This window comes from Carassius gibelio, chromosome B6 (assembly GCF_023724105.1).
Source record: "Carassius gibelio isolate Cgi1373 ecotype wild population from Czech Republic chromosome B6, carGib1.2-hapl.c, whole genome shotgun sequence".
Classification (NCBI taxonomy): domain Eukaryota; kingdom Metazoa; phylum Chordata; class Actinopteri; order Cypriniformes; family Cyprinidae; genus Carassius; species Carassius gibelio.
This window is the reverse complement of record NC_068401.1, coordinates 14,340,107-14,355,106: the sequence shown is the minus strand read 5'-3', so window position 1 is coordinate 14,355,106 and position 15,000 is coordinate 14,340,107. Positions and strand designations below refer to the sequence as shown.

At 41.7% G+C, this 15,000-nt stretch overlaps 54 non-coding genes across 54 annotated transcripts; all 54 read right to left on the bottom strand.

Annotated features, from left to right (window-relative positions):
* Positions 1-204: 204 nt before the first annotated feature.
* Positions 205-276, bottom strand: trnaa-ugc (transfer RNA alanine (anticodon UGC)). Its single transcript has one exon. It is a non-coding gene; the product is annotated as a tRNA-Ala (tRNA).
* Positions 277-401: 125 nt separating this feature from the next.
* trnaa-cgc (transfer RNA alanine (anticodon CGC)) lies at positions 402-473 on the bottom strand. Its single transcript has one exon. It is a non-coding gene; the product is annotated as a tRNA-Ala (tRNA).
* A 113-nt stretch (positions 474-586) lies between these two features.
* Positions 587-658, bottom strand: trnaa-ugc (transfer RNA alanine (anticodon UGC)). Its single transcript has one exon. It is a non-coding gene; the product is annotated as a tRNA-Ala (tRNA).
* Positions 659-771: 113 nt separating this feature from the next.
* trnaa-cgc (transfer RNA alanine (anticodon CGC)) lies at positions 772-843 on the bottom strand. Its single transcript has one exon. It is a non-coding gene; the product is annotated as a tRNA-Ala (tRNA).
* Positions 844-1,675: 832 nt separating this feature from the next.
* trnaa-ugc (transfer RNA alanine (anticodon UGC)) lies at positions 1,676-1,747 on the bottom strand. Its single transcript has one exon. It is a non-coding gene; the product is annotated as a tRNA-Ala (tRNA).
* Positions 1,748-1,869: 122 nt separating this feature from the next.
* trnaa-cgc (transfer RNA alanine (anticodon CGC)) lies at positions 1,870-1,941 on the bottom strand. The gene has a single exon. It is a non-coding gene; the product is annotated as a tRNA-Ala (tRNA).
* Positions 1,942-2,066: 125 nt separating this feature from the next.
* Positions 2,067-2,138, bottom strand: trnaa-cgc (transfer RNA alanine (anticodon CGC)). Its single transcript has one exon. It is a non-coding gene; the product is annotated as a tRNA-Ala (tRNA).
* A 292-nt stretch (positions 2,139-2,430) lies between these two features.
* Positions 2,431-2,502, bottom strand: trnaa-agc (transfer RNA alanine (anticodon AGC)). Its single transcript has one exon. It is a non-coding gene; the product is annotated as a tRNA-Ala (tRNA).
* A 79-nt stretch (positions 2,503-2,581) lies between these two features.
* Positions 2,582-2,660, bottom strand: trnaa-ugc (transfer RNA alanine (anticodon UGC)). The gene has a single exon. It is a non-coding gene; the product is annotated as a tRNA-Ala (tRNA).
* A 125-nt stretch (positions 2,661-2,785) lies between these two features.
* trnaa-ugc (transfer RNA alanine (anticodon UGC)) lies at positions 2,786-2,857 on the bottom strand. Its single transcript has one exon. It is a non-coding gene; the product is annotated as a tRNA-Ala (tRNA).
* Positions 2,858-2,970: 113 nt separating this feature from the next.
* On the bottom strand, positions 2,971-3,042 carry trnav-cac (transfer RNA valine (anticodon CAC)). Its single transcript has one exon. It is a non-coding gene; the product is annotated as a tRNA-Val (tRNA).
* Positions 3,043-3,517: 475 nt separating this feature from the next.
* Positions 3,518-3,589, bottom strand: trnaa-agc (transfer RNA alanine (anticodon AGC)). The gene has a single exon. It is a non-coding gene; the product is annotated as a tRNA-Ala (tRNA).
* Positions 3,590-3,700: 111 nt separating this feature from the next.
* trnaa-ugc (transfer RNA alanine (anticodon UGC)) lies at positions 3,701-3,772 on the bottom strand. Its single transcript has one exon. It is a non-coding gene; the product is annotated as a tRNA-Ala (tRNA).
* Positions 3,773-3,897: 125 nt separating this feature from the next.
* trnaa-ugc (transfer RNA alanine (anticodon UGC)) lies at positions 3,898-3,969 on the bottom strand. Its single transcript has one exon. It is a non-coding gene; the product is annotated as a tRNA-Ala (tRNA).
* Positions 3,970-4,082: 113 nt separating this feature from the next.
* On the bottom strand, positions 4,083-4,154 carry trnaa-ugc (transfer RNA alanine (anticodon UGC)). Its single transcript has one exon. It is a non-coding gene; the product is annotated as a tRNA-Ala (tRNA).
* A 125-nt stretch (positions 4,155-4,279) lies between these two features.
* trnaa-ugc (transfer RNA alanine (anticodon UGC)) lies at positions 4,280-4,351 on the bottom strand. The gene has a single exon. It is a non-coding gene; the product is annotated as a tRNA-Ala (tRNA).
* Positions 4,352-4,462: 111 nt separating this feature from the next.
* Positions 4,463-4,534, bottom strand: trnaa-ugc (transfer RNA alanine (anticodon UGC)). The gene has a single exon. It is a non-coding gene; the product is annotated as a tRNA-Ala (tRNA).
* Positions 4,535-4,659: 125 nt separating this feature from the next.
* trnaa-cgc (transfer RNA alanine (anticodon CGC)) lies at positions 4,660-4,731 on the bottom strand. The gene has a single exon. It is a non-coding gene; the product is annotated as a tRNA-Ala (tRNA).
* A 199-nt stretch (positions 4,732-4,930) lies between these two features.
* On the bottom strand, positions 4,931-5,002 carry trnaa-cgc (transfer RNA alanine (anticodon CGC)). The gene has a single exon. It is a non-coding gene; the product is annotated as a tRNA-Ala (tRNA).
* Positions 5,003-5,477: 475 nt separating this feature from the next.
* trnad-auc (transfer RNA aspartic acid (anticodon AUC)) lies at positions 5,478-5,549 on the bottom strand. Its single transcript has one exon. It is a non-coding gene; the product is annotated as a tRNA-Asp (tRNA).
* Positions 5,550-5,660: 111 nt separating this feature from the next.
* trnaa-ugc (transfer RNA alanine (anticodon UGC)) lies at positions 5,661-5,732 on the bottom strand. The gene has a single exon. It is a non-coding gene; the product is annotated as a tRNA-Ala (tRNA).
* Positions 5,733-6,002: 270 nt separating this feature from the next.
* On the bottom strand, positions 6,003-6,074 carry trnaa-ugc (transfer RNA alanine (anticodon UGC)). The gene has a single exon. It is a non-coding gene; the product is annotated as a tRNA-Ala (tRNA).
* Positions 6,075-6,740: 666 nt separating this feature from the next.
* On the bottom strand, positions 6,741-6,812 carry trnaa-agc (transfer RNA alanine (anticodon AGC)). Its single transcript has one exon. It is a non-coding gene; the product is annotated as a tRNA-Ala (tRNA).
* A 111-nt stretch (positions 6,813-6,923) lies between these two features.
* On the bottom strand, positions 6,924-6,995 carry trnaa-ugc (transfer RNA alanine (anticodon UGC)). The gene has a single exon. It is a non-coding gene; the product is annotated as a tRNA-Ala (tRNA).
* A 125-nt stretch (positions 6,996-7,120) lies between these two features.
* Positions 7,121-7,192, bottom strand: trnaa-ugc (transfer RNA alanine (anticodon UGC)). The gene has a single exon. It is a non-coding gene; the product is annotated as a tRNA-Ala (tRNA).
* Positions 7,193-7,305: 113 nt separating this feature from the next.
* trnaa-ugc (transfer RNA alanine (anticodon UGC)) lies at positions 7,306-7,377 on the bottom strand. The gene has a single exon. It is a non-coding gene; the product is annotated as a tRNA-Ala (tRNA).
* Positions 7,378-7,502: 125 nt separating this feature from the next.
* On the bottom strand, positions 7,503-7,574 carry trnaa-ugc (transfer RNA alanine (anticodon UGC)). Its single transcript has one exon. It is a non-coding gene; the product is annotated as a tRNA-Ala (tRNA).
* A 111-nt stretch (positions 7,575-7,685) lies between these two features.
* Positions 7,686-7,757, bottom strand: trnaa-ugc (transfer RNA alanine (anticodon UGC)). The gene has a single exon. It is a non-coding gene; the product is annotated as a tRNA-Ala (tRNA).
* Positions 7,758-7,882: 125 nt separating this feature from the next.
* trnaa-ugc (transfer RNA alanine (anticodon UGC)) lies at positions 7,883-7,954 on the bottom strand. Its single transcript has one exon. It is a non-coding gene; the product is annotated as a tRNA-Ala (tRNA).
* Positions 7,955-8,065: 111 nt separating this feature from the next.
* trnaa-ugc (transfer RNA alanine (anticodon UGC)) lies at positions 8,066-8,137 on the bottom strand. Its single transcript has one exon. It is a non-coding gene; the product is annotated as a tRNA-Ala (tRNA).
* Positions 8,138-8,262: 125 nt separating this feature from the next.
* On the bottom strand, positions 8,263-8,334 carry trnaa-cgc (transfer RNA alanine (anticodon CGC)). Its single transcript has one exon. It is a non-coding gene; the product is annotated as a tRNA-Ala (tRNA).
* A 199-nt stretch (positions 8,335-8,533) lies between these two features.
* trnaa-cgc (transfer RNA alanine (anticodon CGC)) lies at positions 8,534-8,605 on the bottom strand. The gene has a single exon. It is a non-coding gene; the product is annotated as a tRNA-Ala (tRNA).
* A 475-nt stretch (positions 8,606-9,080) lies between these two features.
* Positions 9,081-9,152, bottom strand: trnad-auc (transfer RNA aspartic acid (anticodon AUC)). Its single transcript has one exon. It is a non-coding gene; the product is annotated as a tRNA-Asp (tRNA).
* Positions 9,153-9,263: 111 nt separating this feature from the next.
* trnaa-ugc (transfer RNA alanine (anticodon UGC)) lies at positions 9,264-9,335 on the bottom strand. The gene has a single exon. It is a non-coding gene; the product is annotated as a tRNA-Ala (tRNA).
* Positions 9,336-9,605: 270 nt separating this feature from the next.
* trnaa-ugc (transfer RNA alanine (anticodon UGC)) lies at positions 9,606-9,677 on the bottom strand. Its single transcript has one exon. It is a non-coding gene; the product is annotated as a tRNA-Ala (tRNA).
* Positions 9,678-10,343: 666 nt separating this feature from the next.
* On the bottom strand, positions 10,344-10,415 carry trnaa-agc (transfer RNA alanine (anticodon AGC)). Its single transcript has one exon. It is a non-coding gene; the product is annotated as a tRNA-Ala (tRNA).
* A 111-nt stretch (positions 10,416-10,526) lies between these two features.
* On the bottom strand, positions 10,527-10,598 carry trnaa-ugc (transfer RNA alanine (anticodon UGC)). Its single transcript has one exon. It is a non-coding gene; the product is annotated as a tRNA-Ala (tRNA).
* Positions 10,599-10,723: 125 nt separating this feature from the next.
* On the bottom strand, positions 10,724-10,795 carry trnaa-ugc (transfer RNA alanine (anticodon UGC)). Its single transcript has one exon. It is a non-coding gene; the product is annotated as a tRNA-Ala (tRNA).
* A 113-nt stretch (positions 10,796-10,908) lies between these two features.
* trnaa-ugc (transfer RNA alanine (anticodon UGC)) lies at positions 10,909-10,980 on the bottom strand. The gene has a single exon. It is a non-coding gene; the product is annotated as a tRNA-Ala (tRNA).
* A 125-nt stretch (positions 10,981-11,105) lies between these two features.
* On the bottom strand, positions 11,106-11,177 carry trnaa-cgc (transfer RNA alanine (anticodon CGC)). Its single transcript has one exon. It is a non-coding gene; the product is annotated as a tRNA-Ala (tRNA).
* Positions 11,178-11,288: 111 nt separating this feature from the next.
* Positions 11,289-11,360, bottom strand: trnaa-ugc (transfer RNA alanine (anticodon UGC)). Its single transcript has one exon. It is a non-coding gene; the product is annotated as a tRNA-Ala (tRNA).
* A 125-nt stretch (positions 11,361-11,485) lies between these two features.
* trnaa-ugc (transfer RNA alanine (anticodon UGC)) lies at positions 11,486-11,557 on the bottom strand. Its single transcript has one exon. It is a non-coding gene; the product is annotated as a tRNA-Ala (tRNA).
* A 111-nt stretch (positions 11,558-11,668) lies between these two features.
* On the bottom strand, positions 11,669-11,740 carry trnaa-ugc (transfer RNA alanine (anticodon UGC)). The gene has a single exon. It is a non-coding gene; the product is annotated as a tRNA-Ala (tRNA).
* Positions 11,741-11,865: 125 nt separating this feature from the next.
* Positions 11,866-11,937, bottom strand: trnaa-ugc (transfer RNA alanine (anticodon UGC)). The gene has a single exon. It is a non-coding gene; the product is annotated as a tRNA-Ala (tRNA).
* Positions 11,938-12,048: 111 nt separating this feature from the next.
* On the bottom strand, positions 12,049-12,120 carry trnaa-ugc (transfer RNA alanine (anticodon UGC)). Its single transcript has one exon. It is a non-coding gene; the product is annotated as a tRNA-Ala (tRNA).
* A 125-nt stretch (positions 12,121-12,245) lies between these two features.
* On the bottom strand, positions 12,246-12,317 carry trnaa-cgc (transfer RNA alanine (anticodon CGC)). Its single transcript has one exon. It is a non-coding gene; the product is annotated as a tRNA-Ala (tRNA).
* A 199-nt stretch (positions 12,318-12,516) lies between these two features.
* trnaa-cgc (transfer RNA alanine (anticodon CGC)) lies at positions 12,517-12,588 on the bottom strand. Its single transcript has one exon. It is a non-coding gene; the product is annotated as a tRNA-Ala (tRNA).
* Positions 12,589-13,063: 475 nt separating this feature from the next.
* trnad-auc (transfer RNA aspartic acid (anticodon AUC)) lies at positions 13,064-13,135 on the bottom strand. The gene has a single exon. It is a non-coding gene; the product is annotated as a tRNA-Asp (tRNA).
* A 111-nt stretch (positions 13,136-13,246) lies between these two features.
* On the bottom strand, positions 13,247-13,318 carry trnaa-ugc (transfer RNA alanine (anticodon UGC)). The gene has a single exon. It is a non-coding gene; the product is annotated as a tRNA-Ala (tRNA).
* Positions 13,319-13,588: 270 nt separating this feature from the next.
* On the bottom strand, positions 13,589-13,660 carry trnaa-ugc (transfer RNA alanine (anticodon UGC)). Its single transcript has one exon. It is a non-coding gene; the product is annotated as a tRNA-Ala (tRNA).
* A 666-nt stretch (positions 13,661-14,326) lies between these two features.
* On the bottom strand, positions 14,327-14,398 carry trnaa-agc (transfer RNA alanine (anticodon AGC)). Its single transcript has one exon. It is a non-coding gene; the product is annotated as a tRNA-Ala (tRNA).
* A 111-nt stretch (positions 14,399-14,509) lies between these two features.
* On the bottom strand, positions 14,510-14,581 carry trnaa-ugc (transfer RNA alanine (anticodon UGC)). Its single transcript has one exon. It is a non-coding gene; the product is annotated as a tRNA-Ala (tRNA).
* Positions 14,582-14,706: 125 nt separating this feature from the next.
* Positions 14,707-14,778, bottom strand: trnaa-ugc (transfer RNA alanine (anticodon UGC)). Its single transcript has one exon. It is a non-coding gene; the product is annotated as a tRNA-Ala (tRNA).
* Positions 14,779-14,891: 113 nt separating this feature from the next.
* On the bottom strand, positions 14,892-14,963 carry trnaa-ugc (transfer RNA alanine (anticodon UGC)). Its single transcript has one exon. It is a non-coding gene; the product is annotated as a tRNA-Ala (tRNA).
* Positions 14,964-15,000: the final 37 nt, after the last annotated feature.

Here is a 15,000-nt window from a genome sequence, read left to right as displayed (position 1 = left end):
AAAGTCATTAAACAGTGCTTGGAGATGCTGAGGATTGAACCCAGGTCCTCATAAATGCAAAGCATGCGCTCTACCACTGAGCTAGATCCCCTCGCTTTGAGCAGCTTTGCTGCTTCTTTGTTCAACAAACACTAACAATCCAGTAGTGTAACACTAGAGCAAAGAAGCAAATTTAAATTTGCTTTTTACTCAGCAAACAGTGTTTGGAGATGCTGGGGATTGAACCCAGGACCTCATACATGCAAAGCATGCGCTCTACCACTGAGCTACATCCCCAAATTTCAATCAGCCCTGCTGCTTCTTTGTGTAACAAACAGTAACAATCCAGTCGTTTAACAATTCAGAGAAAAGAAGCCACTTTTCTCTTTCTTAATCTCACATGAAAGTCATTAAACTGTGCTTGGAGATGCTGGGGATTGAACCCAGGACCTCATACATGCGACGCATGCGCTCTACCACTGAGCTACATGCCCACTTTTTGAGCAGCAGTGCTGCTTCTTTGTTCAAGAAACACTAACAATCCAGTAGTGTAACACTAGAGCAAAGAAGCAAATTAAAATTTGCTTTTTACTCAGCAAACAGTGTTTGGAGATGCTGGGGATTGAACCCAGGACCTCATACATGCAAAGCATGCGCTCTACCACTGAGCTACATCCCCACTTTTTGAGCAGCATTGCTGCTTCTTTGTTCAACAAACACTAACAATCCAGTAGTGTAACACTAGAGCAAAGAAGCAAATTTAAATTTGCTTTTTACTCAGCAAACAGTGTTTGGAGATGCTGGGAATTGAACCCAGGACCTCATACATGCGAAGAATGCGCTCTACCACTGAGCTACATCCCCACTTTTTGAGCAGCATTGCTGCTTCTTTGTTCAACAAACACTAACAATCCAGTATTGAAACACTAGAGCAAAGAAGCAAAATTATTTTGCTTAAACTCAACTTGGAGATGCTAGGGATTGAACCCAGGATCTCACACATGAAAAGCATGTGCTCTAACACTGAGCTACATCCCCATATTTTGAGCAGCATTGTTGCTTCTTTGTTCAACAAACACTAACAATCCAGTAGTGTAACACTAGAGCAAAGAAGCAAAATTATCTTGCTTAAACTCAGCAAACAGTGCTTGGAGATGCTAGGGATTGAACCCAGGACCTCACACATGAAAAGCATGTGCTCTAACACTGAGCTACATCCCCATAGTTTGACCAGCATTGTTGTTTCTTTGTTCAACAAACACTAACAATCCAGTAGTGTAACACTAGAGCAAAGAAGCAAAATTATTTTGCTTAAACTCAGCAAACAGTGCTTGGGGATTCTGGGCAAATACATGCAAAAGAGGCAATCTAACTCTGAGCTACATCCCCATTTAACATAGAACTTTGCTGCTTCTTTCTTTTACAAACACTTTCAATCTAGTCATGTAAGGATTTAGGGGAAAGAAGCAACATATTTTTTCTTAATCTCACATGAAAGTTATTAAACATTGCTTGGAGATAATGGGGAGTGGACCCAGGACCTCATACATGCTAAGCATGCGCTCTACCACTGAGCTACATCCCCATGTTATGAGCAGCATTGCTGCTTCTTTGTTCAACAAACACTAACAATCCAGTAGTGTAACACTAGAGCAAAGAAGCTAAACTATTTTGCTTAAACTCAGCAAACAGTGCTTGGAGATGCTGGGTATTGAACCCAGGACCTCATACATGCAAAGCATGCGCTCTACCACTGAGCTACATCCCCACATTTCAATCAGCCCTGCTGCTTCTTTGTGTAACAAAGTCGTGTCGAGTCGTGTAACACTTCAGAGAAAAGAAGCCACTTTTCTCTTTCTTAATCTCACATGAAAGTCATTAAACATTGCTTGGAGATAATGGGGATTGGACCCAGGACCTCATACATGCGAAGCATGCGCTCTACCACTGAGCTACATCCCCACGTTTTGAGCAGCTTTGCTGCTTCTTTGTTCAACAAACACTAACAATCCAGTAGTGTAACAATTCAGAGAAAAGAAGCCACTTTTCTCTTTCTTAATCTCACATGAAAGTCATTAAACTGTGCTTGGAGATGCTGGGGATTGAACCCAGGACCTCATACATGCGAAACATGCGCTCTACCACTGAGCTACATCCCCACTTATTGAGCAGCATTGCTGCTTCTTTGTTCAACAAACACTAACAATCCAGTAGTGTAACACTAGAGCAAAGAAGCTAAATTATTTTGCTTAAACTCAGCAAACAGTGCTTGGGGATGCTGGGCAAATACATGCAAAAGAGGCAATCTACCTCTGAGCTACATCCCCATTTAACATAGAACTTTGCTGCTTCTTTCTTTTACAAACACTATCAATCTAGTCATGTAAGAATTTAGGGGAAAGAAGCAACATATTTTTTCTTAATCTCACATGAAAGTCATTAACCATTGCTTGGAGATGCTGGGGATTGGACCCAGGACCTCATACATGCTAAGCATGCGCTCTACCACTGAGCTACATTCCCACGTTTTGAGCAGCTTTGCTGATTCTTTGTTCAACAAACAATAACAATCCAGTAGTGTAACAATAGAGCAAACAGTGTTTGGAGATGCTGGGGATTGAACCCAGGACCCAGGACCTCATACATGCAAAGCATGCGCTCTACCACTGAGCTACATCCCCACATTTCAATCATCCCTGCTGCTTCTTTGTGTAACAAACAGTAACAATCGAGTCGTGTAACACTTCAGAGAAAAGGAGCCACTTTTCTCTTTCTTAATCTCACATGAAAGTCATTAAACAGTGCTTGGAGATGCTGGGGATTGAACCCAGGACCTCATACATGCAAAGCATGCGCTCTACCACTGAGCTACATCCCCACGTTTTGAGCAGCTTTGCTGCATCTTTGTTCAACAAACACTAACAATCCAGTAGTGTAACACTAGAGCAAAGAAGCAAATTTAAATTTGCTTTTTACTCAGCAAAGAGTGTTTGGAGATGCTGGGGATTGAACCCAGGACCTCATACATGTGAAGCATGCGCTCTACCACTGAGCTACATCCCCACTTTTTAAGCAGCATTGCTGCTTCTTTGTTCAACAAACACGAACAATCCAGTAGTGAAACACTAGAGCAAAGAAGCAAAATTATCTTGCTTAAACTCAGCAAACAGTGCTTGGAGATGCTAGGGATTGAACCCAGGACCTCACACATTCAAAGCATGTGCTCTAACACTGAGCTACATCCCCATATTTTGAGCAGCATTGTTGCTTCTTTGTTCAACAAACACTAACAATCCAGTAGTGTAACACTAGAGCAAAGAAGCAAAATTATTTTGCTTAAACTCAGCAAACAGTGCTTGGGGATGCTGGGCAAATACATGCAAAAGAGGCAATCTACCTCTGAGCTACATCCCCATTTAACATAGAACTTTGCTGCTTCTTTCTTTTACAAACACTATCAATCTAGTCATGTAAGAATTTAGGGGAAAGAAGCAACATATTTTTTCTTAATCTCACATGAAAGTCATTAAACATTGCTTGGAGATGCTGGGGATTGGACCCAGGACCTCATACATGCTAAGCATGCGCTCTACCACTGAGCTACATCAACATGTTATGAGCAGCATTGCTGCTTCTTAGTTCAACAAACACTAACAATCCAGTAGTGTAACACTAGAGCAAAGAAGCTAAACTATTTTGCTTAAACTCAGCAAACAGTGCTTAGAGATGCTGGGTATTGAACCCAGGACCTCATACATGCAAAGCATGCGCTCTACCACTGAGCTAAATCCCCACATTTCAATCAGAACTGCTGCTTCTTTGTGTAACAAGCAGTAACAATCGAGTCGCGTAACACTTCAGAGAAAAGAATCCACTTTTCTCTTTCTTAATCTAACATGAAAGTCATTCAACAGTGCTTGGAGATGCTGGGGATTGAACCCAGGACCTCATACATGCAATGCATGCGCTCTACCACTGAGCTACATCCCCACGTTTTGAGCAGCTTTGCTGCTTCTTTGTTCAACAAACACTAACAATCCAGTAGTGTAACACTAGAGCAAAGAAGCAAATTTAAATTTGCTTTTTACTCAGCAAACAGTGTTTGGTGATGCTGGGGATTGAACCCAGGACCTCATACATGCAAAGCATGCGCTCTACCACTGAGCTACATCCCCACATTTCAATCAGCCCTGCTGCTTCTTTGTGTAACAAACAGTAACAATCGAGTCGTGTAACACTTCAGAGAAAAGAAGCCACTTTTCTCTTTCTTAATCTCACATGAAAGTCATTAAACAGAGCTTAGAGATGCTGGGGATTGAACCCAGGACCTCATACATGCAAAGCATGCGCTCTACCACTGAGCTACATCCCCACGTTTTGAGCAGCTTTGCTGCTTCTTTGTTCAACAAACACTAACAATCCAGTAGTGAAACACTAGAGCAAAGAAACAAAATTATTTTGCTTAAACTCAGCAAACAGTGTTTGGAGATGCTGGGGATTGAACCCAGGACCTCATACATGCAAAGCATGCGCTCTACCACTGAGCTACATCCCCACATTTCAATCAGCCCTGCTGCTTCTTTGTGTAACAAACAGTAACAATCCAGTCGTGTAACAATTGAGAGAAAAGAAGCCACTTTTCTCTTTCTTAATCTCATATGAAAGTCATTAAACAGTGCTTAGAGATGCTGGGGAGTGAACCCAGGACCTCATACATGCGAAGCATGCGCTCTACCACTGAGCTACATCCCCACTTTTTGAGCAGCATTGCTGCTTCTTTGTTCAACAAACACTAACAATCCAGTAGTGAAACACTAGAGCAAAGAAGCAAAATTAATCAGCCCTGCTGCTCCTTTGTCTGAAACAGGAACAATCCAGTCGTGTAACAATTCAGAGAAAAGAAGCCACTTTTCTCTTTCTTAATCTCACATGAAAGTCATTAAACAGTGCTTGGAGATGCTGGGGATTGAACCCAGGACCTCATACACGCGAAGCATGCGCTCTACCACTGAGCTACATCCCCACTTTTTGAGCAGCATTGCTGCTTCTTTGTTCAACAAACACTAACAATCCAGTAGTGAAACACTAGAGCAAAGAAGCAAAATTATCTTGCTTAAACTCAGCAAACAGTGCTTGGAGATGCTAGGGATTGAACCCAGGACCTCACACATTCAAAGCATGCGCTCTAACACTGAGCTACATCCCCATATTTTGAGCAGCATTGCTGCTTCTTTGTTCAACAAACACTAACAATCCAGTAGTGTAACACTAGAGCAAAGAAGCAAAATTATTTTGCTTAAACTCAGCAAACAGTGCTTGGGGATGCTGGGCAAATACATGCAAAAGAGGCAATCTACCTATGAGCTACATCCCCATTTAACATAGAACTTTGCTGCTTCTTTCTTTTACAAACACTATCAATCTAGTCATGTAAGAATTTAGGGGAAAGAAGCAACATATCTTTTCTTAATCTCACATGAAAGTCATTAAACATTGCTTGGAGAAGCTGGGGATTGGACCCAGGACCTCATACATGATAAGCATGCGCTCTACCACTGAGCTACATCCCCATATTATGAGCAGCATTGCTGCTTCTTTGTTCAACAAACACTAACAATCCAGTAGTGTAACACTAGAGCAAAGAAGCAAAATTATTTTGCTTAAACTCAGCAAACAGTGTTTGGAGATGCTGGGGATTGAACCCAGGACCTCATACATGCAAAGCATGCGCTCTACCACTGAGCTACATCCCCACATTTCAATCATCCCTGCTGCTTCTTCGTGTAACAAACAGTAACAATCGAGTCGTGTAACACTTCAGAGAAAAGAAGCCACTTTTCTCTTAATCTCACATGAAAGTCATTCAACAGTGCTTGGAGATGCTGGGGATTGGGCCCCACATTTCAATCAGACCTGCTGCTCCTTTGTGTAACAAACAGTAACAATCCAGTCGTGTAACAATTCAGAGAAAAGAAGCCACTTTTCTCTTTCTTAATCTCACATGAAAGTCATTAAACAGTGTTCGGAGATGCTGGGGATTGAACCCAGGACCTCCTACATGCAAAGCATGTGCTCTAACACTGAGCTACATCCCCACATTTCAATCAGCCCTGCTGCTTCTTTGTTCAACAAACAATAACAATCCAGTAGTGTAACAATAGAGCAAAGAAGCAAAATTATTTTGCTTAAACTCAGCAAACAGTGCTTGGAGATGCTGGGCAAATACATGCAAAAGATGCAATCTACCACTGAGCTACATCTCCATTTAACACTAAGCTACATTCCCATGTCTTGAGCAGCATTGCTGCTTCTTTGTTCAACAAACACTGACAATCCAGTAGTGTAACACTAGAGAAAAGATTCAAAATAATTTTGCTTAAACTCAGCAAACAGTGCTTGGGGGTGCTGGGCATATACATGCAAAAGAGGCAATCTACCTCTGAGCTAAATCCCCATTTAAAATAGAACTTCTCTGCTTCTTTCTTTTACAAACACTATCAATCTAGTCATGTAAGAATTTAGGGGAAAGAAGCAACATATTTTTTCTTAATCTCACATGAAAGTCATTAAACATTGATTGGAGATGCTAGGGATTGAACCCAGGACCTCACACATTCAAAGCATGTGCTCTAACACTGAGCAACATCCCCATATTTTGAGCAGCATTGCTGCTTCTTTGTTCAACAAACACTAACAATCCAGTAGTTTAACACTAGAGCAAAGAAGCAAAATTAATTTGCTTAAACTCAGCAAACAGTGCTTGGAGATGCTAGGGATTGAAACCAGGACCTCATACATGCTAAGCATGCGCTCTACCACTGAGCTACATCCCCATATTATGAGCAGCATTGCTGCTTCTTTGTTCAACAAACACTAACAATCCAGTAGTGTAACACTAGAGCAAAGAAGCTAAACTATTTTGCTTAAACTCAGCAAACAGTGCTTGGAGATGCTGGGTATTGAACCCAGGACCTCATACATGCAAAGCATGCGCTCTACCACTGAGCTACATCCCCACATTTCAATCAGCCCTGCTGCTTCTTTGTGTAACAAGCAGTAACAATCGAGTCGCGTAACAATTCAGAGAAAAGAAGCCACTTTTCTCTTTCTTAATCTAACATGAAAGTCATTAAACCGTGCTTGGAGATGCTGGGGATTGAACCCAGGACCTCATACATGCAATGCATGCGCTCTACCAATGAGCTACATCCCCACGTTTTGAGCAGCTTTGCTGCTTCTTTCTTCAACAAACACTAACAATCCAGTAGTGTAACACTAGAGCAAAGAAGCAAATTTAAATTTGCTTTTTACTCAGCAAACAGTGTTTGGAGATGCTGGGGATTGAACCCAAAACCTAATACATGCAAAGCATGCGCTCTACCACTGAGCTACATCCCCACATTTCAAGCATCCCTGCTGCTTCTTTGTGTAACAAACAGTAACAATCGAGTCGTGTAACACTTCAGAGAAAAGAAGCCACTTTTCTCTTTCTTAATCTCACATGAAAGTCATTAAACAGAGCTTGGAGATGCTGGGGATTGAACCCAGGACCTCATACATGCAAAGCATGCGCTCTACCACTGAGCTACATCCCCACGTTTTGAGCAGCTTTGCTGCTTCTTTGTTCAACAAACACTAACAATCCAGTAGTGAAACACTAGAGCAAAGAAACAAAATTATTTTGCTTAAACTCAGCAAACAGTGTTTGGAGATGCTGGGGATTGAACCCAGGACCTCATACATGCAAAGCATGCGCTCTACCACTGAGCTACATCCCCACATTTCAATCAGCCCTGCTGCTTCTTTGTGTAACAAACAGTAACAATCGAGTCGTGTAACACTTCAGAGAAAAGAAGCCACTTTTCTCTTTCTTAATCTCACATGAAAGTCATTAAACAGAGCTTAGAGATGCTGGGGATTGAACCCAGGACCTCATACATGCAAAGCATGCGCTCTACCACTGAGCTACATCCCCACGTTTTGAGCAGCTTTGCTGCTTCTTTGTTCAACAAACACTAACAATCCAGTAGTGAAACACTAGAGCAAAGAAACAAAATTATTTTGCTTAAACTCAGCAAACAGTGTTTGGAGATGCTGGGGATTGAACCCAGGACCTCATACATGCAAAGCATGCGCTCTACCACTGAGCTACATCCCCACATTTCAATCAGCCCTGCTGCTTCTTTGTGTAACAAACAGTAACAATCCAGTCGTGTAACAATTGAGAGAAAAGAAGCCACTTTTCTCTTTCTTAATCTCATATGAAAGTCATTAAACAGTGCTTAGAGATGCTGGGGAGTGAACCCAGGACCTCATACATGCGAAGCATGCGCTCTACCACTGAGCTACATCCCCACTTTTTGAGCAGCATTGCTGCTTCTTTGTTCAACAAACACTAACAATCCAGTAGTGAAACACTAGAGCAAAGAAGCAAAATTAATCAGCCCTGCTGCTCCTTTGTCTGAAACAGGAACAATCCAGTCGTGTAACAATTCAGAGAAAAGAAGCCACTTTTCTCTTTCTTAATCTCACATGAAAGTCATTAAACAGTGCTTGGAGATGCTGGGGATTGAACCCAGGACCTCATACACGCGAAGCATGCGCTCTACCACTGAGCTACATCCCCACTTTTTGAGCATCATTGCTGCTTCTTTGTTCAACAAACACTAACAATCCAGTAGTGAAACACTAGAGCAAAGAAGCAAAATTATCTTGCTTAAACTCAGCAAACAGTGCTTGGAGATGCTAGGGATTGAACCCAGGACCTCACACATTCAAAGCATGCGCTCTAACACTGAGCTACATCCCCATATTTTGAGCAGCATTGCTGCTTCTTTGTTCAACAAACACTAACAATCCAGTAGTGTAACACTAGAGCAAAGAAGCAAAATTATTTTGCTTAAACTCAGCAAACAGTGCTTGGGGATGCTGGGCAAATACATGCAAAAGAGGCAATCTACCTATGAGCTACATCCCCATTTAACATAGAACTTTGCTGCTTCTTTCTTTTACAAACACTATCAATCTAGTCATGTAAGAATTTAGGGGAAAGAAGCAACATATCTTTTCTTAATCTCACATGAAAGTCATTAAACATTGCTTGGAGATGCTGGGGATTGGACCCAGGACCTCATACATGATAAGCATGCGCTCTACCACTGAGCTACATCCCCATATTATGAGCAGCATTGCTGCTTCTTTGTTCAACAAACACTAACAATCCAGTAGTGTAACACTAGAGCAAAGAAGCAAAATTATTTTGCTTAAACTCAGCAAACAGTGTTTGGAGATGCTGGGGATTGAACCCAGGACCTCATACATGCAAAGCATGCGCTCTACCACTGAGCTACATCCCCACATTTCAATCATCCCTGCTGCTTCTTCGTGTAACAAACAGTAACAATCGAGTCGTGTAACACTTCAGAGAAAAGAAGCCACTTTTCTCTTAATCTCACATGAAAGTCATTCAACAGTGCTTGGAGATGCTGGGGATTGGGCCCCACATTTCAATCAGACCTGCTGCTCCTTTGTGTAACAAACAGTAACAATCCAGTCGTGTAACAATTCAGAGAAAAGAAGCCACTTTTCTCTTTCTTAATCTCACATGAAAGTCATTAAACAGTGTTCGGAGATGCTGGGGATTGAACCCAGGACCTCCTACATGCAAAGCATGTGCTCTACCACTGAGCTACATCCCCACATTTCAATCAGCCCTGCTGCTTCTTTGTTCAACAAACAATAACAATCCAGTAGTGTAACAATAGAGCAAAGAAGCAAAATTATTTTGCTTAAACTCAGCAAACAGTGCTTGGAGATGCTGGGCAAATACATGCAAAAGATGCAATCTACCACTGAGCTACATCTCCATTTAACACTAAGCTACATTCCCATGTCTTGAGCAGCATTGCTGCTTCTTTGTTCAACAAACACTGACAATCCAGTAGTGTAACACTAGAGAAAAGATTCAAAATAATTTTGCTTAAACTCAGCAAACAGTGCTTGGGGGTGCTGGGCATATACATGCAAAAGAGGCAATCTACCTCTGAGCTAAATCCCCATTTAAAATAGAACTTCTCTGCTTCTTTCTTTTACAAACACTATCAATCTAGTCATGTAAGAATTTAGGGGAAAGAAGCAACATATTTTTTCTTAATCTCACATGAAAGTCATTAAACATTGATTGGAGATGCTAGGGATTGAACCCAGGACCTCACACATTCAAAGCATGTGCTCTAACACTGAGCAACATCCCCATATTTTGAGCAGCATTGCTGCTTCTTTGTTCAACAAACACTAACAATCCAGTAGTTTAACACTAGAGCAAAGAAGCAAAATTAATTTGCTTAAACTCAGCAAACAGTGCTTGGAGATGCTAGGGATTGAAACCAGGACCTCATACATGCTAAGCATGCGCTCTACCACTGAGCTACATCCCCATATTATGAGCAGCATTGCTGCTTCTTTGTTCAACAAACACTAACAATCCAGTAGTGTAACACTAGAGCAAAGAAGCTAAACTATTTTGCTTAAACTCAGCAAACAGTGCTTGGAGATGCTGGGTATTGAACCCAGGACCTCATACATGCAAAGCATGCGCTCTACCACTGAGCTACATCCCCACATTTCAATCAGCCCTGCTGCTTCTTTGTGTAACAAGCAGTAACAATCGAGTCGCGTAACAATTCAGAGAAAAGAAGCCACTTTTCTCTTTCTTAATCTAACATGAAAGTCATTAAACCGTGCTTGGAGATGCTGGGGATTGAACCCAGGACCTCATACATGCAATGCATGCGCTCTACCAATGAGCTACATCCCCACGTTTTGAGCAGCTTTGCTGCTTCTTTCTTCAACAAACACTAACAATCCAGTAGTGTAACACTAGAGCAAAGAAGCAAATTTAAATTTGCTTTTTACTCAGCAAACAGTGTTTGGAGATGCTGGGGATTGAACCCAGGACCTCATACATGCAAAGCATGCGCTCTACCACTGAGCTACATCCCCACATTACAATCAGCCCTGCTGCTTCTTTGTGTAACAAACAGTAACAATCCAGTCGTTTAACAATTCAGAGAAAAGAAGCCACTTTTCTCTTTCTTAATCTCACATGAAAGTCATTAAACAGTGCTTGGAGATGCTGGGGATTGAACCCAGGACCTCATACATGCGAAGCATGCGCTCTACCACTGAGCTACATCCCCACTTTTTAAGCAGCATTGCTGCTTCTTTGTTCAACAAACACTAACAATCCAGTAGTGAAACACTAGAGCAAAGAAGCAAAATTATTTTGCTTAAACTCAGCAAACAGTGTTTGGAGATGCTGGGGATTGAACCCAGGACCTCATACATGCAAAGCATGCGCTCTACCACTGAGCTACATCCCCACATTTCAATCAGCCCTGCTGCTTCTTTGTGTAACAAACAGTAACAATCGAGTCGTGTAACACTTCAGAGAAAAGAAGCCACTTTTCTCTTTCTTAATCTCACATGAAAGGCATTCAACAGTGCTTGGAGATGCTGGGGATTGAACCCAGGACCTCATACATGCAAAGCATGCGCTCTACCACTGAGCTACATCCCCACGTTTTGAGCAGCTTTGCTGCTTCTTTGTTCAACAAACACTAACAATCCAGTAGTGAAACACTAGAGCAAAGAAACAAAATTATTTTGCTTAAACTCAGCAAACAGTGTTTGGAGATGCTGGGGATTGAACCCAGGACCTCATACATGCAAAGCATGCGCTCTACCACTGAGCTACATCCCCACATTTCAATCAGCCCTGCTGCTTCTTTGTGTAACAAACAGTAACAATCGAGTCGTGTAACACTTCAGAGAAAAGAAGCCACTTTTCTCTTTCTTAATCTCACATGAAAGTCATTAAACAGAGCTTAGAGATGCTGGGGATTGAACCCAGGACCTCATACATGCAAAGCATGCGCTCTACCACTGAGCTACATCCCCACGTTTTGAGCAGCTTTGCTGCTTCTTTGTTCAACAAACACTAACAATCCAGTAGTGAAACACTAGAGCAAAGAAACAAAATTATTTTGCTTAAACTCAGCAAACAGTGTTTGGAGATGCTGGGGATTGAACCCAGGACCTCATACATGCAAAGCATGCGCTCTACCACTGAGCTACATCCCCACATTTCAATCAGCCCTGCTGCTTCTTTGTGTAACAAACAGTAACAATCCAGTCGTGTAACAATTGAGAGAAAAGAAGCCACTTTTCTCTTTCTTAATCTCATATGAAAGTCATTAAACAGTGCTTAGAGATGCTGGGGAGTGAACCCAGGACCTCGTACATGCGAAGCATGCGCTCTACCACTGAGCTACATCCCCACTTTTTGAGCAGCATTGCTGCTTCTTTGTTCAACAAACACTAACAATCCAGTAGTGAAACACTAGAGCAAAGAAGCAAAATTAATCAGCCCTGCTGCTCCTTTGTCTGAAACAGGAACAATCCAGTCGTGTAACAATTCAGAGAAAAGAAGCCACTTTTCTCTTTCTTAATCTCACATGAAAGTCATTAAACAGTGCTTGGAGATGCTGGGGATTGAACCCAGGACCTCATACACGCGAAGCATGCGCTCTACCACTGAGCTACATCCCCACTTTTTGAGCAGCATTGCTGCTTCTTTGTTCAACAAACACTAACAATCCAGTAGTGAAACACTAGAGCAAAGAAGCAAAATTATCTTGCTTAAACTCAGCAAACAGTGCTTGGAGATGCTAGGGATTGAACCCAGGACCTCACACATTCAAAGCATGCGCTCTAACACTGAGCTACATCCCCATATTTTGAGCAGCATTGCTGCTTCTTTGTTCAACAAACACTAACAATCCAGTAGTGTAACACTAGAGCAAAGAAGCAAAATTATTTTGCTTAAACTCAGCAAACAGTGCTTGGGGATGCTGGGCAAATACATGCAAAAGAGGCAATCTACCTATGAGCTACATCCCCATTTAACATAGAACTTTGCTGCTTCTTTCTTTTACAAACACTATCAATCTAGTCATGTAAGAATTTAGGGGAAAGAAGCAACATATCTTTTCTTAATCTCACATGAAAGTCATTAAACATTGCTTGGAGATGCTGGGGATTGGACCCAGGACCTCATACATGATAAGCATGCGCTCTACCACTGAGCTACATCCCCATATTATGAGCAGCATTGCTGCTTCTTTGTTCAACAAACACTAACAATCCAGTAGTGTAACACTAGAGCAAAGAAGCAAAATTATTTTGCTTAAACTCAGCAAACAGTGTTTGGAGATGCTGGGGATTGAACCCAGGACCTCATACATGCAAAGCATGCGCTCTACCACTGAGCTACATCCCCACATTTCAATCATCCCTGCTGCTTCTTCGTGTAACAAACAGTAACAATCGAGTCGTGTAACACTTCAGAGAAAAGAAGCCACTTTTCTCTTAATCTCACATGAAAGTCATTCAACAGTGCTTGGAGATGCTGGGGATTGGGCCCCACATTTCAATCAGACCTGCTGCTCCTTTGTGTAACAAACAGTAACAATCCAGTCGTGTAACAATTCAGAGAAAAGAAGCCACTTTTCTCTTTCTTAATCTCACATGAAAGTCATTAAACAGTGTTCGGAGATGCTGGGGATTGAACCCAGGACCTCCTACATGCAAAGCATGTGCTCTACCACTGAGCTACATTCCCACATTTCAATCAGCCCTGCTGCTTCTTTGTTCAACAAACAATAACAATCCAGTAGTGTAACAATAGAGCAAAGAAGCAAAATTATTTTGCTTAAACTCAGCAAACAGTGCTTGGAGATGCTGGGCAAATACATGCAAAAGATGCAATCTACCACTGAGCTACATCTCCATTTAACACTAAGCTACATTCCCATGTCTTGAGCAGCATTGCTGCTTCTTTGTTCAACAAACACTGACAATCCAGTAGTGTAACACTAGAGAAAAGATTCAAAATAATTTTGCTTAAACTCAGCAAACAGTGCTTGGGGGTGCTGGGCATATACATGCAAAAGAGGCAATCTACCTCTGAGCTAAATCCCCATTTAAAATAGAACTTCTCTGCTTCTTTCTTTTACAAACACTATCAATCTAGTCATGTAAGAATTTAGGGGAAAGAAGCAACATATTTTTTCTTAATCTCACATGAAAGTCATTAAACATTGATTGGAGATGCTAGGGATTGAACCCAGGACCTCACACATTCAAAGCATGTGCTCTAACACTGAGCAACATCCCCATATTTTGAGCAGCATTGCTGCTTCTTTGTTCAACAAACACTAACAATCCAGTAGTTTAACACTAGAGCAAAGAAGCAAAATTAATTTGCTTAAACTCAGCAAACAGTGCTTGGAGATGCTAGGGATTGAAACCAGGACCTCATACATGCTAAGCATGCGCTCTACCACTGAGCTACATCCCCATATTATGAGCAGCATTGCTGCTTCTTTGTTCAACAAACACTAACAATCCAGTAGTGTAACACTAGAGCAAAGAAGCTAAACTATTTTGCTTAAACTCAGCAAACAGTGCTTGGAGATGCTGGGTATTGAACCCAGGACCTCATACATGCAAAGCATGCGCTCTACCACTGAGCTACATCCCCACATTTCAATCAGCCCTGCTGCTTCTTTGTGTAACAAGCAGTAACAATCGAGTCGCGTAACAATTCAGAGAAAAGAAGCCACTTTTCTCTTTCTTAATCTAACATGAAAGTCATTAAACCGTGCTTGGAGATGCTGGGGATTGAACCCAGGACCTCATATTTGCAATGCATGCGCTCTACCAATGAGCTACATCCCCACGTTTTGAGCAGCTTTGCTGCTTCTTTCTTCAACAAACACTAACAATCCAGTAGTGTAACACTAGAGCAAAGAAGCAAATTTAAATTTGCTTTTTACTCAGCAAACAGTGTTTGGAGATGCTGGGGATTGAACCCAGGACCTCATACATGCAAAGCATGCGCTCTACCACTGAGCTACATCCCCACATTACAATCAGCCCTGCTGCTTCTTTGTGTAACAA